This window comes from Trachemys scripta, chromosome 2 (assembly GCF_013100865.1).
Source record: "Trachemys scripta elegans isolate TJP31775 chromosome 2, CAS_Tse_1.0, whole genome shotgun sequence".
Classification (NCBI taxonomy): domain Eukaryota; kingdom Metazoa; phylum Chordata; order Testudines; family Emydidae; genus Trachemys; species Trachemys scripta.
Genome location: NC_048299.1, coordinates 175,722,634 through 175,740,035, shown reverse-complemented (window position 1 = coordinate 175,740,035; position 17,402 = coordinate 175,722,634).

Sequence of the window (17,402 nt, the reverse complement as noted above, 5' to 3'; positions counted from 1 at the left end):
TGAAAGGTAGCCATTGGTGGATCTATTAGCCAAGATGTCAGGGATGCAACCCCATTCTCTGGGGGTCCCTAAGCCTCTGACTGCCAGATGCTAGGAATGGATGACAGGGAATGGATGAGTTGATGATTGTCCTGTAAATTCCCTTTGAAGTATCTGGCAATGGCCACAGTCGGAAGACAGGATACTGGGCTAGATGGACCACTGGTCTGATCCAGTGTGACAGTCTATACTACTATGGTCACAACGTTTACAGAATATGGGTAATGTCACACCCAGTGTAGCCATTCTTATGTTCTAAGTGTTAACTATTTAATTTGTTGTCAAGTCGTGAGGTAAGTAAGTTTTCAGACAGGGAAACAGAGGCATGACAGGTGACTTGACAGATTTAAAAAGTAATTAATGGTATAGAGAAAATAAATTCTGTGTTCCTAGTCAGCACTAGGAGGCTTCCAGTGACATTGAAAGGGAACAAATTTAAAAGATAAAAGGAAATATTAAGATGAGAGCATCTAGTTACATTAGATAGCGTGAAAGCAGTGATACTCAGACTGACGCTCATGAGCCACAAGTGGATCTTTAATGTGTCTCCTGCAGCTCTTTGTAGCACATGATATTAAAACCCTGTGATTTAATTATTAACCAATTAAAATGCTTTTAGTATGTTATTAAACAGTTGTAGAATACTTGGCCAGGCAGAAAATTATATATAGTAAATGAAACAATGAAGTCACACTACTGTGGCTCTTTTGGGTAATGTTGATCACTAATTTGGCTCCTGAACCACTGAAGTCTGAGTGTCACTGATTTAAAGAAAGGATTAGAAAGCATAAAACATTTGTTAAGGCATATATACCCTGATATTTTGGAGCATACACCAACCACTAACTGATGAGGGTGGTGGTGATAAAAAAGAAACTTCCCTGTGGGCAGGTATGATGGAGTGCAGCACTCACCACTAGTCTGGCACTTCCTTCTGGTCACTCTGGGGAGTAGCTCGCAAGGTCAACACCCCTTCCCATGGCTGCATACCGACATATTGTCTCTCTCACAGGTCTGCAGCTCCTCTTGCCCAGGAACTACAGTGTCCTCTTCGTGACTCAGACCTCCGGCCAGGTCACTCAGCATTCACCCATTCCAGGGTACAGTCCTTCAATTCTCTGTCACTCCCATAGTGACTCAGGCAATCTTCCGGTTCACTGCCCCATCAGTGCCACTTCCCCCGTGGCAGGTAGGGGAACCTGGGCCTGCCCTCTACTCTGGGTTCCAATCCAGGACCCTCAACCCAGCAGCTCTGGGCTTTCCTCTCCCAGCCCTCACTGCTCCTTCCCTGGACTGCTTCCCACAACTCCAGGTGTCCCTCCTTACCTTGGGTGTACCAGATCCAAACCCTCCTCCTTCTTCCCAGGGAATGACTGCCCTTTCCCAGCAGCAGTCTCTGTCTGTTGCCAGCTTCCTGGCTTTATGGGCCCCGTCTATTCCTGCACAGCTGAACCTGCTTGCAATCAATTCCCTGCTCCCTGGCTCTCCCTCCAGGTGGAGTTAGTAGGCCTACCTGGCCACCTTAACCCCTTCTAGTCCTTCCATCACAACAGGTTATTCCATTGAAGCATTTGGTACTGATCACTCTTATAGAAAAGATATAGGACTGGATGGCCACTGGTCTGATCTGGTATGGAAATTTCTACCTTCCCCAGAGATGTGATTACCCACATGGATATCGGTGACTGATGTCTGAAGCAGCAATAACTCACACGCCACACCTGTATCCCCTTGGAGAACATTTTTTGTGCAAGACAGGGGTGCTTGACCAATGGCTTGGGGATGGGGGACAAGGGCAACAGAACAAAGGTGCCAAATCTTCACCAGACTGTTTCCCATAGAGCACCAAGAACAGCAAGCCAACCCCTCATTCCTTTCTATGGATCCCCAATGCACTTCCCTATGATGCAGAGAAATCCTTCAAAGCCCTCCCCTTGGAGTTTTCTGGGCCCCTATCCTCCACTCATGTAAATACTTGAGGTGAGTTACAACTTGGCTGTAAAACCTGGCTGTAAGTGTGATGAACATTTCAGAATGTGACATGGCTGACAGACCTACTTTTTCTGGGTAATTGTAGCACTCAGTCTTTGGCCTCATGTCTGACAACAACCAAAGGTGCCAACTCAGGTATCTGAGCATAAGCATATCCCATCAGGAGTTATTGCTGTTCCAAATGCCACTTTAAAAACCCTAGATATGGACTGAATTTTAATATACTACTGGGAAAACACGCATGAAAATACTAAGGCCTGGTCTACACTAGGCGTTTATGTCGAAGTTAGCACCGTTACATCGAATTAACCCTGCACCCGTCCACACCGCGAAGGTATTTAGTTCGACATAGAGGTCTCTTTAATTCGACTTCTGTACTCCTCCCCGACGAGGGGAGTAGCGCTAAATTCGACATGGCCATGTCGAATTAGGCTAGGTGTGGATGGAAATCGACGCTAATAGCTCCAGGAGCTATCCCACAGTGCACCACTCTGTTGACGCTCTGGACAGCAGTAAGAGCTCGGATGTTCTGAACTGCCACACAGGAAAAGCCCCGGGAAAATTTGAATTTGAATTCCTTTTCCTGTCTGGCCAGTTTGAATCTCATTTCCTGTCTGGACATCGTGGCGAGCTCAGCAGCACTGGCAACGATGCAGAGCTCTCCAGCACTGATGGCAGTGCAATCTCAGAATAGAAAGAGGGCCCCAGCATGGACTGATCGGGAAGTCTTGGATCTCATCGCTGTGTGGGGCGATGAGTCCGTGCTTTCCGAGCTGCGATCCAAAAGACGGAATGCAAAGATCTATGAGAAGATCTCTAAAGACATGGCAGAGAGAGGATACAGCCGGGATGTAACGCAGTGCCGCGTGAAAATCAAGGAGCTGAGGCAAGGCTACCAGAAGACCAAAGAGGCAAACGGACGCTCCGGATCCCATCCCCAGACATCCCGTTTCTACGAGGCACTGCATTCCATCCTCGGTGCGGCCGCCACCACTACCCCACCACTGACTGTGGACTCTGAGGATGGGATAGTGTCCACGGCCGGATCCTCGGACATGTTAGCGGACGGGGAAGATGAGGAAGGAGATGAGGAGGACGAGGCAGTCGACAGCGCTCACAACGCTGATTTCCCCGACAGCCAGGATCTCTTCATCACCCTTACAGAGATCCCCTACCAACCCTCCCCAGCCGTTACCCCGGACACAGAATCTGGTGAAGGATCATCCAGTAAGTGTTGTAAACATCTAAACATTTATTTGTAACAGAACATGAATATTAACAATTTAAAAAATGGGTTTCTCATGATTAGTTTGATTAACTTTACGGTTCAGTCATGGGCAGTGCAACTATTGAAAAAAAATCTAGCAATGTCCGGTTTTGCATGATTGTCCTGCCCAAGCCGCTCTACTGTTTAGTCCCTGCTACTGCAGCTACAGTAACATGTGGTCTATATGTCCGGGGATGGAGCAGAAATCCTCCTGGGACATCTCAAGGAAGCTCTCCTGCAGGTAATTTGAAATCCGCTGCATTAGGTTCTTGGGGAGAGCGGCCTTATTGGGTCCTCCGTAGTAGGACACGTTGCCGCGCCACGAGACTAGCAAGTACTCCGGAATCATTGCTTGGCACAGCATGGCGGCATACGGCCCTGGTCTTTGGAGGCTTTCCCGGAGCATTCTCTGTCTGTCGCTCTCAGAGATCCTCATGAGGGTGATGTCGCTCATGATGACCTGCTTTGAATGAGGTAGGGGAATGTTAGTGTTGGGACTGCTTTACCGTTCCTTTACAGAACTGTAACCGCTGGTTTGCAGCCACGCGGTGGAGGCGGGAGAGGGGCAGCCGAAAGGGATCGTTCCCGGGGACAGCCGCGAGGGTGTGGGACAGGAGCAGACTTCCTGCTTGCTGGATTGCTGGCAGCAGGGACCGACATTGATTTCAATGTGAAATGAGGCCATTGCTAATATTAAAGTTTTAAGCTGCCACGAATCTACGGCTTACCATGTCTGCGTGCAAGAGAAATTCCGTTGTCCTGACACGGTTCTCAAATGTGCTCTGCAAAACCCCAGACACTGAATGCGAAGGCCGAGAATTCGACCTTGTGCTGAGTGCGCATGTGATAGGTGCTGTGCATGGTCCTGTTCACAGAGAAAGACTATGTTCTTTGTTCACAACTACATTTATCTTTCTGAGGAATTCACTCCCTTTTTCCCATTCCCACAGCCCCATCTGCGACTGTCTCACAACCTAGCCTGTCATCACACTCCCAGAGGCTAGGGAGGATTAGGCGTAAGAAGAAGAGGACACGGGAGGACATGTTCTCAGAGCTTATAGCCTGCTCCAGAGCCCAGGCAGCACAGCAGACCCAGTGGCGGGAGAACTTGACCCGAATGCACCAAGCCAACATGGATCGGGAGGAGAGGTGGCGTCAGGAAGACCAGCAGGCGACTCAAACCCTGCTTGGACTACTGAGGGAGCAAACGGACACGCTCCGGCGCCTTGTGGATGTTCTGCAGGAACGGAGGCAGGAGGACAGAGCCCCGCTGCAGTCCATCTCTAACCGCCCTCCCCCGCCACCAAGTCCCATACTCCCCTCACCCAAAGTGCACAGAAGGAGAGGCGGCAGAGTCCCTGCTAACTCTCACTCCACCCCTGCAGAGAGCTCGAGCAGCAGAAGGCTCTCATTCCCCAAAGTTTGACAAGTTCTTTCCTTCCCGCCTGACACAAGCCCCCGTCCAAGTTTCACTTCCCAGTTCCATGTGTAGTTGATAATAAAAAATATGTTTCTGTTAACTACTGTTTCCATCATGTTCTTTTGGAGGAGGGGGGGAAAGGGGGTTGGTAATTGGACAGGACAGTCACCTTTGGCAGGGTACATAGTCGGGGGCAGGCACAGCAGCAGGGCACATACATAGTGCAGTGATGCAGTGACTACTTACCCTGGTTAGTCTGGGAGGTTGTTTTCATGTTATGTGGTGGGGGGTGGGTTGCTCTGTGACTTTGTGGCAGGGGAGGGCAGTTAGAGATCTTAAGCGGCGGTCCTTAGGCAGGATCACAGAGCCACACAGCAGGGGATCTGTAACCGTCCTCCCCCTGCCACTAAGTCACATAGACCCCCCATACACACAGTCCCTATCAGGAGGGGTGACAGGCTCCGTTGAAACAACCATCCCACCGCAGCGGAGCCTGTCAGTCCTTGAGTTTAGAAGCTGCATTCGCGCGACTACACTACACCCGCTCCGCACCACAGTCTGCGTCCCAGTTTTAAAAAATTCCCGCGAAAACAGTATTAAAGAAAACGGTGTGCTTTAACAAAGTAGAACTATTTTTATTTTGAAACGTGTGTTGGAAGTGGGGTGAAGGGGGTATGTAACTGGATAGGATAGTCAACATGAACTGGGTAAAGAAACGGGGGCAGGTTCGGCTTCTCTGTACACAAACTTTAAAGTCACAGGTTACCCTGCTCACTCAGGAACTTTGCTTTCAAAGCCTCCCGGATGCACAGCGCTTCCCGCTGGTCTCTTCTAATCGCCCGGCTGTCTGGCTGTGAGTAATCAGCAGCCAGGCTATTTTCCTCAACCTCCCACCCCGCCATAAAGGTCTCCCTCTTGCTCTCACAGAGATTGTGGAGCACACAGCAAGCTGCTATAACAATGGGGATATTGGTTTCGCTGAGATCACAGCGAGTCAGCAAGCTTCTCCATCTCCCCTTGAGACGTCCAAAAGCACACTCCACCACCATTCTGCACTTGCTCAGCCGGTAGTTGAAGAGTTCTTTTTCAGTGTCCAGGGCACCTGTATAGGGCTTCATGAGCCAGGGCATTAGCGGGTAGGCTGGGTCCCCGAGGATGACTATAGGCATCTCCACATCCCCAACAGTTATTTTGTGGTCCGGGAAGTAAATACCTTGCTGCAGCCGTCTAAACAGACCAGAGTTCCTGAAAACACGAGCGTCATGAACCTTGCCCGGCCATCCCACGTAGATGTTGGTAAAACGTCCCCTGTGGTCCACCAGTGCTTGCAGCACCATGGAAAAGTAGCCCTTTCTGTTAATGTACTGGCTGGCCTGGTGTTCCGGTGCCAGGATAGGGATGTGAGTTCCATCTATGGCCCCACCGCAGTTTGGGAATCCCATCGCTGCGAAGCCATCTATGATCGCCTCCAAGTTTCCCAGGGTCACTACCTTTGGCAGCAGTACATCAACGATTGCCTTGGCTACTTGCATCACAACAACCCCCACGGTAGATTTGCCCACCCCAAACTGGTTCGCGACTGACCGGTAGCTGTCTGGCGTTGCAAGCTTCCAGAGGGCTATGGCCACTCGCTTCTGGACAGTCAGGGCTGCTCGCATCCGGGTGTCATTGCGCTTCAGGGCAGGGGACAGCAACTCACAAAGTTCAAGGAAAGTTCCCTTCCGCATGCGGAAGTTTCGCAGCCACTGTGATTCATCCCAGACCTGCAGCACTATGCGGTCCCACCACTCAGTGCTTGTTTCCCGTGCCCAGAATCGCCGTTTCACAGCATCAACATGACCCATTGCCACCGTGATGTCCTCGGCGCTGGGTCCCCTGCTTTCTGAGAGGTCTGTGCTACTCTCAGACTTCAGGCCATCACCGCGTTGACGTAGCCTCCTCGCCTGACTTTTCTGCATCTGCCTCAGGGCAACCTGTATGATAAGCTGCGAGGCGTTGAGAGCGGCCACAACTGCAGCGATGGTTGCAGCGGGCTCCATGCTCACAGTGCTGTGGCGTCCGCGCTGTCAATGACTGGAAAAGTGCGCGAAATGTTTTCCCGCCGGCGCTTTCAGGGAGGGAGGGAGGGCGGGAGTGATGGACGGATGACGACAGTTACCCAAAAGCACCCTGGCCCCTTTTTTTTTTACCCAGAAGGCATTTGCGGCTCCACCCAGAATTCCAATGGGCGGCGGGGACTCCGAGAACTGTGGGATAGCTGCCCTCAGTGCACCGCTTCCAATGTCGACGCTTTCCCCGTTAGTGTGGACTCACAAAGTCGAATTACTGTCCTTAGTGTGGACACACACGTTCGACTTTGCAATATCGATTCCAAAAATTCGATTTAAGTAAAATCGAACTACTCTCGTAGTGTAGACAAGGCCTAAGTAGGATATATAAACTTTCTTTAACACTGTAGATCCCAAAGATTACACTTAATATTGATTTAAATAAAAACAAAAACAAAAATATTTGCCCAAGAGTTGAATATTCGGAAGTGCCTAAGGACCCTAATGATCCTAAGTCACCTAGGCTATGTTTACACCTAACCCACCACAGCGGCACAGCTACAGCGCTGCAGCTGCACTGCTGTAGCGCTTAGTGTAGCCACTCCCTTCAGCGATGGGAGGGGTTCTCTTGTCACTGTAGTCAATCCACCTCTCCTAGAGGTGATAGCTAGAGCTGTCTACACTGGGGGTTAGGTCGGTGTAACTACGTCACCCAGGGATGTGGACTTTTTGCACCTCCTGAGCGACATAGCTGGGTCAACTTAACTTGTTAGTGTAGATCTGGCCTAGGTCCAGACCAGGGATTGGCAACCTTTGGCCCGCTGCCCATCAGGGAAAGCTGCTAGCGGGCCAGAACGGTTTGTTTACCTGCAGCATCTGCAGGCTCGGCTGATCGCAGCTCCTACTGGCCACGGTTCGCCATTCCAGGCCAATGGGGGCTGCAGGAAGCGGCATGGGCTGAGGGATGTGCTAGCTGCCGCTTCCTGCAGCACCCATTTGCCTGAAACGGTGATCTGTGGCCAGAGGGACCTGTGATCGGCCGAACCTGTGGATGCTGCAGGTAAACAAACCATCCCGGCCCGCCAGCAGATTTCCCTGATGGGACGCGTGCCAAAGGTTGCCGATCCATGGTCCAGACCCTCAAAGGTATTTAGATGCCTAACTAGGGTTACCAGATAGCAACTGTGAAAAAACGGGACAAGGGGTGGGGGGTAATAGGCGCCCATATAAGAAAAAGTCCAAAAAACTGGGACTGTCCCTTTAAAATGGGACTTCTGGTCACCCTATGCCTAACTCCCTTTGAAATTTCACCTCAAAATTCTGTAATCCTTACTCAAGCAAAATCCTCACTGAAGCCAGCAGGCGTTTTGCATAATAATTAAGATTTGGCCCATTTTCTTTATACATTTTGCATATGATGGGATTCAGCAGAAGACAAGTAAATGTAGGTTGCACAAGAAAGCAGGAGCTCAATACAGCTTGGGAAAAAGATGATAATATAGCAAGACTACACATATCTGAAGATATTCAGACAGTTGAAAAATTACCCTCCCACAGTCATTACTATATATAAACTTGTGTTATACTTTACATTTCATGTCAAATAACAGTACTTTCACTTTATAGTATTGCACATATCACTTTCACAATATAGTACAGGCTACATGATCCAAGCTAGTCCTGGTACCGTTAGCTCTGTTCAGTGCAGAGGGGTGACAATTTTTCCATGTTATTTGTACTTTTTTTTTTTAAACTGAGATTTTAGAGCAGATTGAACCAATCTGTCCTGCCCTTTGAGAGATACAAGCGTGCCCATCTTTTCTTTACAGATATAAAAACCAATTACTGGCTCGCAGCTGGGGTCTGTGCAGTAATTCAGTACCAGCAGTCACTGTTTCCCTTTGTGTTCCCCTCCCACAGCAAAAAAAGATGATGGCACAGCAACAACAGTAACAACCAAAAGAAAAAAAAAAGTGTAACAAACCCACTCTGGGAGTCTTGTTGTCACCACTGCACACCATCTGGTATAAGTTTGGTTCAGTTTTTTCCTTAAAAACACAAACCCAGATTGATTTCAGTAAAAATGTGCGTGAATCATTTAAAAACAGGGGGAAATTATAAAAATATATAGAGATCTAATCGTAGCTCAGCATCTCAGGATCTGACTCTATATTTATCAGTGATGTAAAAATTGATAGAATTTCACATTACACTTTATATTATTGCTTTTCTTTAGGTACTCTGGTTCCCAGTGGGGTATGTGTGCCATGTGATGCAGAGGTGTTGCTAGGGTAATATTAATTACTCATTGTTCAAGAATAACAAGAAACTGTAATGACCATAAACTGCCTGATCACACTTTCTTTCTTTAAACAAGTACTGTTGTTGTTGTTATTATTCATTATTATTATTTTCTTTTTTGGCATTTAAACAGAGGTTCTCTCTTTTATTGTTCAGCTTCCTCTTATTTCTTTTCCATTGCTTAGGTCCATGAGGCATTAGCTCATTGCGTACAGGAAGACAGCCTTTGTAAACAGAACAATGCAGAGTATGGGTCTCTGCTTTGGAGTGATCAGTGTCTGCTGGATAGTAATTTCCCTATCTGAACTGATGGCACTCCATGACTCCAGTAGTTAATAATTACAGTTCTAAGAACAGCGTTGCAATATAATACACTGAATTTTTATATGGTGTTTGTCTTACAAAAATATCACAGAATGCCTTACAGTAAGAGTCTGTCAGAGGGCTAAAGTGGAAAGGAGGGGGACTAAGACAAGATTTAAAGAGAGGAAATGATTCAGTGGCTTGAGGGGAAGTTGGGGGAGGGGAGAGAGTTTCAGATAGATGGTTCAGAAAAATGAAAAGGCTACTTTGAAAGAGAGTTTTAGATGAGGCTGATGTCTGTATATTTTAGATTTAATTTTGCCCTTTGATTTTTTTTTGTATTAAGCATATGATGATTTACCAGATAAGCACAGAACACAAAGTCACACCTTTCCACATGACTAATAAGCAGCCATTAAAAGTTTCAGGTGGGTGTTTCCTCCTCTTCCCACAACTAATTGGTAGTGTATGTAGATAGAACAATGACTAGACTTTTACTTTTCAGCTCATCTTTAAGGGCCAGAATTGGGTTTAGGACAGTTAATCAAATTGACAATCTGTGTGTACTCTCACTCTCAGTTTTTGTTTAAGTTGCTGGCATCAGAAGATGAAGAATTTTTTTTGTTACTAGTGCAGAATTCCTGTGAATCCTTAGATACTGAACCCAAAGGGTGTGTTATAGAAGTTAGTTGTTTGTAACAGATGATAGTTGTGTCATAGGAATTTTGCAAACTGACTGTCATTTTGAAAAGAATAAGATTTTGGCTACTGAATGACTGATACCCAATAGTCCATGAAGGATTTTCTTTCTTTGCTCTCCCCTCTGAGGAAGACACAGCCTATTCATCTGCAGTTAGTGGGAGTCAGAGTCTTTATAAAGCTTAGAGATTACTTAAAAATCAATTGAGCTCTTTCTAGGCCATGTCTACACTACAGGTGCTACAGTGGCATTAGCTGCAGCACCTTAGCTATGCTGCTGTAACCGCGTAGTGTAGACATAGACTACAGTGATGACTGGGGTGTTTCCACAGCAACAGAAAAACATCTCCCCAAGAGCTGGTAGCTAAGCGGAAGGAAGAATGCTTCCATTGACCTAGCTACATCTACACCCCTGAACTCCATGGCTATGTCAACCTAACTTTTAAGTGTAGACCAGGCCTTAGTCAAAGAAATTGATAGGGAGTTAACTTATTTAGATAAAAGTGAGAAGTGACCGGTATCCATATAAAGCACCAGGAGCACAGGGATAGGGAGATAATTAGCACTTCATCTTTGTGAGATCATGGGCTCCATAATTTTCATGTTTCAATAACTGGTCAAGTTAAATGCAACTTGATGGCACTTCTCTGTTTGGCTGTAACATGATAACTTCTGAATGACGCATCTGGTCAATTCCAAAATTTCAGGGAATGTTCTAGACATCAATGGGCAGAGTCTTATCAATTTTGATGTAATCTAAGGAAAAATGGGGAACACACAGAGCCAGGAGTGGCAAAAACTCCCTAAAAGTGGCTGGGGCTGCGGCGCCCGAACCGTGCCCTGCCCCTGTGCCACCCCTTCCCCCGAGGCCCTGCCTTTGGGCAGCCCCTTCAACCCAAGCCTCCATCCTCACACCTTCCCTTCCCCCAAGACCCCTGCACTGCCTCTTCCCCTCCAAAACCCCATCCCCTGCTTGCTCCTGTCTGCCCCCTCGCCCCTGTCGCTGGCCCTTACGACTGGGAAAAAGTGATGGGACCATGGCCCCCTGACCCCTTCATTACGGCACCCTGTACAGAGCCAACAGTTTCAACTACATCTGTAGTTCTCTTTGGATCAAAGAACTGATTGACAGAAGAAATTAACACATTCCAGCATAACAATACTCTTCATCATAACCCTGTCCATGTCCCAATTGAGTTTAAAATATTAATAGCATGAATAAAAAGAAAGGAACCAATAATAAGAATTGTGGTGGGAAAGGAGGTATGGGAGGAAGGAGGGATTCAGGCATGGGGAATTGTAGCAAGGGAAGGAAAGGGGAACTCACACAGAACCCCTGGCAGGAGTAGGATGGGTGGCACTAGTATGGGGGAAGCATCAGAATTAACTTGAAACAAAATAGCTTTTATTTTGGCCCTTTTGAAACTGTATGGGTTACTGAATTCTGTTACCTGTCCTTAAAACATACTCAGCCCCAGGGGTGTTACTGCAAGCTATTTTTCAAGGACACTGTTGGATTTCCCCAAAGCTTTTGGATACCTACATAACCAGTCTCAGATGACCAGCACAGCACCTTATTCTCTTGGACATACAGCTGGCCACTGATACTCATATTTGTGACTTGCAGGCTTGATTACTACAACAAATTTTATCTAGAAAATAATCCACACAGCCTCAAAAAGAGCCAACTGGTGCAATATGTAGCAGCTCATCTACTAAGCAACCTAGATAGCAGCAAACACATGAGCCAGGTATACCACTCTCTGCCCTGGCTCCCTATTAAATGCAGAAGCTGGAACCCAGTGTAGAGGATGGGCCTGGGTTCCCCTACCAACCACCAGGAAGTGGCAAGGGTGTTGGCAATGCCAGCCAGACAGCAGGTCTGGAAGGACTTAGAATTCCCCGGAAGGGGAGGACATTAGTGACCTGGTTGGAGGATCAAGCCATGAAGTGGAAAGTGAGCATGGCCGCAAAGCAAGACAAGATGGGGGAAGACACTACCAGAGGGAGAGTGCAAGCCAGGGGGAGCTAATTCCCAGGACAGCCAGCAGGAGGCGCTGTTAGTGGTGAGTGAACCCCGTGACAATGTATTATAAATATATGCTATAATCACAGAAAAAAAAAACCCTTTTATGTCCTATAACTGGAGTATGAGGGCTTCTTTACTGCAAGGAAAAGTCAAAAGGGACTTTTTTTTCCTTTTAATATCCCAGGGCTTTGTTTTGAATGCATCAATGAAGATTCAAATATTTTACTGAAAGTACAACTGATTTATGAAAAAAATATTACAATCCCTATGTAAAGTGACTTTTGTATGCCTTGTGAGTGTTCAGCTATCTACTTCCAAACCCAATGAGCTGGATAGAAAAGAATGCACTAGAGAGGGAACATATCACCTTAGAAAACTCGTTGCAAGTCAAACACTGTATTATATATTACCAGATTACCATTTATTCCAACCCTTTATTTTCTGTGTATTTCCAGTTACTGATACATGAGAGGCCCATCCCTCTTATGACTCCAGGACTGCTTACTTTGCTTAAGAGCCTTTGGTGAGGGAACCTTGTCAAAGGCTTTCTGAAAATCCAAGTACACTATATCCACTGGATCACTCTTATCCACATGTTCATTGACCCCCTCAAAGAATTCTAATAGATTGGCGAGGCCTGATTTCCCTTTACAAAATCCGTGTTGACTCTTCAACAAATCATGTTCATCTATGTGTCTGATAATTCTGTTCTTTACCAGAGTTCCAATCAGTTTGCTCAGTACTGAAGCTAGGCTTACTGGCCTGTAATTGCCAGAATTACTTCTGGAGCTTTTTTTAAAAAATTGGTGTCACATTAGCTATCCTCCAGTCATCTGGTACAAAAGCTGATTTAAAGGCTAAGTTATATACCACAGTTAGTAGTTCTGCACGTTCATATTTGAGTTCCTTCAGAACTATTGGTTGTATTAACTGTCTTTTTGGTTGGATAAGTTCTGCAATGGCTTAAACGTTGAGAGAATGATTCAGAAACGTTGCAGGCATGGAACTGCACACATTCACAGGCTTGATTTGAACACACAATTACCATTATTCATGCAGTTACCATGATTGCACATACAACTTACGTAATCATGTGTGCAAATCATCAATACAGCATTTAACTGGTTTTTGTATGCACAGCTTCAGTGTTGTACATGCAAATGAAACACACAAAGGTGTGTCTAAACTGTTTGACAATTAGGCACTTTATGGATTATCTTTTCAATGTAGGGTATCAGAGGAAGCCAACAATCTAGGAGTGAATCTGGCCTTGAATGCTCTTGACAGCTTGTTGCTGGTTAGATCACCTGGAAAATTTGCTTGGAGCATTACCCAAAATGCTATTTCTTTTTGCCTATGTATATGCAACCTTAAACAGCATTTGTCTGTGTTCTACCCAGACTATGGTCAGACAGTGTGCTGTTGCCATCTAGAGTTGGTTTGCAATAAACAGATTTTATTTTTAAAATGAAAGTGGCTATACTAATCCTTCAACTTCCTTATCCCAAAACAAAACTCTTGTTACTTAGGCTAGGTCTACACTGGGGGGAGGGGGGTAGCTGAATTCAACATATCCTATTCGACTTACCCCGCTGTGAGGACGGCGGCAAATCGACCGCCGCAGCTCCCCCGTCGACAGCGCTTACTCCTCCTGACGAGGTGGGAGTACGCGCGTCGATTCAGGGATCGATTTATCCGTCTAGATGAGACGTGATAAATCGATCCCCGAGAGATCGATTTCTACCTGTCAATCCAGGCGGGTAGTGTAGACTAGCCCTTAGAGTCCAGTCCTGACAAAGCAGACAGTAATGTGAGGAGAAAGTCAGGTCTTCTCAGTGTGTAGAAGAAAGTTAAATCAGCATTTGTAAAATATTGTGCAATACAAGACGACAGGAGAGATGTAATAGAAAACTAAATCCCTGCCAAAAAATATGAGTGCATGTATGGAAAGGCAACTTGTGATGCTATGAATTTCCTGTAGCTAATTATACCTTCCAAATTAGATTTAGGATTCTGCTAGAAAAGCATTTCCTACCCTACCACTGCTTCTTGACATCTGTTGATTTACCATTCAAATAATGTAGCATCATTGATAGTGGATATACCAACCTCAGTATTAAAACATTCTGCTTTAACAGTCAGCAATTAAAATCTCACAGCTTGTGTTGCTCCTGCAAAATCTGAAAGTATGTATGTGTGGCATATGTAGCTCTGTCCTGTAATGGTTATAGATTTGTTTTCTGCATTCTGCACTTTTAAATGTCTAGGACTCCGCTGTCTGCAGAGGCAAGTGCCATTTAGTGAGGCAGAGTTGGTGCAGCATGTTACAGAGGGAAGACACACACTGTACTGTCTCATGGAGATTTGACTTTGATTCCCCCTTGATTTGTTGTTTTCCTTCACCTAAAACAAGTAATTCACACTGACAGCATATGGAAAATAACATGATGAACCTGGTATTCCTGGAAGAATATTACCTTTCTCCCTTCATCCCTGAAATATATCTTGGTCCTTTTCCCAAGATGAGCAAAAAATAGATTTTAGAGTCTGAGATGTAGCTAGCTCCCTGAAAAGCCATAGGATAATCCTTAGACCTGAAAGCATCACACCAAAGCACAAGAAACAAATGTCATGTTCTACCTCATTTTGGGTGGCTTTGACATTTTAAAAGTTTTGCTCAGATTCATGTGACTCTAGTTTCTCTTCTGCTTTAGTTATATGTGGGCTAAATGACACGGCTAATAATACCATATTCAGGGAGATTTCTACAGGGGATTTCTCATCCAACAAAAACCACTGAGTATCCCACAGCTTTGCTTACTAGCCACAAAGGAAAGGAAAGGTCACAGCTTTTTCCTGCCCACCATGATCTCGCCAGTGTGCATAGGGCCAGACTGAGGATATTGAGGGAAATTAGGGAGAAGATTATTTGGGATATACCCCAAACTTAACTAAGCTAAGTTTAGATACCATATATGCTTGAGGTCACCCAGCCAAAGAAGTGGAGTGCTTGTACCAGGGTCTGTGCATAATTGCCATCATTCTTAGATCCGTGGGACTACTACTTGTGAAGTAAGATGCTGTGCAGTGTGAAGACGGGAAGCAGATATAAGTTCAGCCGTTTCAGAATTCAATTTAGAAAAAGTTTAAAATCACATAAGAAATACAATTTTCAGAAAAGGCAGCGTTCGTGTTATTGGTATTGGAGACCACTCAAATATTAACTGTATAGTGAAGATTGCTGAACAATTTATTGGAAAGACTTGGCTATTTTCCAAATTAAATTTTCAATACTACTGTATCTAGGAATCCAGATGTTATCCTCTGCACACTGTTGAAGCAAAACATTCCAAAATGGCTATTTAAATGTTTTGTAAAAGTTTAATCAGAAATCAAAAACAGTTTCCCAACCATCAGGCTCCTTGACCTTTATTACAATGTTAGAAGAGATAGTTATCAATTGCTTTATTGTTTCTCTAAGGCTACGTCCTCACTACGGGGGGGGTGTGTCGATTTAAGATATGCAAATTCAGCTACGCGAATAGCGTAGCTGAATTCGATGTATCGGAGACGACTTACCCCGCTGTGAGGACGGCGGCAAATCGACCTCCGCGGCTCCCCCGTCGACGGCACTTACTCCTACCTGCCCTGGTGGAGTACAAGCGCCGATTCGGGGATCGAATGTCGTGTCCCGACGAGACGCGATAACTCGATCCCCGAGAGATCGATTTCTACCCGCTGATTCAGGCGGGTAGTGTAGACGTAGCTTCACTGGTCTGACCAGAGAGGATGATCTTTGGATCGAGATACTCTCCAGAGTATACTTAACCCATGTCATATGAAATGTGCAAGAAGCATCTGTTCTTTTTCAAATAGAGACAAACAAATCAAACCCAAATCAGTATCAAATGTAGATCCTGTTGTATTTTAAATAGGACCAACTGAAGAGAGAGTAACGTGGGATCTATTACATGTCACATAAAGTTCAGTATTTACCATGGAGTCTAATGCCTTAAAAAATGAATAAAATCAGGGCAAAACAATATAGTCAATCAAAAGCCCAGAATCATTAACAAAGCACAGACTCACAGAAACCCCAGCCCTTTCCAATCTCACAATAACAGTATAAGAAGCAAGAGTAGGAGGGAAGCAGTGACAGTGACAGCTGGGCATGGAAGGGGTCAGTGTCAGTGAGGTTTTACTTTTTAGAAAGTGGGCAATAGTTGCAGTTTTGAGAGATTTGGAATGAGATCCAGTAAAGAAAGATTTTCATCCTGTCTGCCTGAGGTATTTATATAGCACCAGTCACTACTGTATATGACTCCTCCGGCTACCTCTTCACCCCTGTGGCCACCCTCTCCCAGAGAAAAATATCAAGGAGTGAGACGTAATACGTGCTTTCCCAAGCACTGGCCACTTCCTTTCCTGGCTCTGGCTATTGAGCCATGAGGACTGACCAGACCCACCCAGGACAGATCAGTGGGTGTCAGCAATAAAATCTGCACTTCACACCTTCAACCATGCAGCTCTTAGCTCCTCTAGCTGCTGCTCCATCCCTGTAGCGGGCCCCACCGAAAAGCTATCTGCCAGGGTGAGTTTTTAAATTTGCTGCTTCCAGGGGCGGCTCTATGTATTTTGCCGCCCCAAGCACGGTAGTCAGGCAGCTTTCGGCGGCATGCCTGTGGGAGGTCCGCAGGTCCCACGCCTTCAGCGTACCTGCCGCCAAATTGCCGCCAAAGCCGCGGGACCGGTGAACCTCCTGCAGGCATGCCGTCGAAGGCAGCCTGACTGCCTCCCCCACAGTGACCGGCAGGCCGCCCCCCCGCGGCGTATCATTACAAACTTTAATGGTCTTTTATTTATTATAAATTCCACTCAGCACCAGCTGGAATATCTGTTACAGGAGCATATAGTAAAACAAGAGTTTCTGAGGCCTGGTCTACACTGGGGAGGAGGTGGGGGGTCAATCTAAGATACGCAACTTCAGCTACGAGACTAGCGTAGCTGAAGTCAACGTATCTTAGATCGAATTAAAATTACTTACTTCACGTCCACGCGGCGCTGGATCGACGGCCGCAGCTCCCCCATCGACTTTGCTTCTGCCTCTCGCACTGCTGGAGTTCAGCAGTCGACGGGAGAGCGATCGGGGATCGATTTATCGTGTCTACACTACACGCAATAAATCGATCCCCGATAGATAGATCGCTACCCGCCGATCCGGTGGGTAGTGTAGACGTACCCTAAGGTAGGCGCCCACCTGCACCTTGTGCTTGTTGAATGGCTCCTGATGGTGAGTTTGTGATA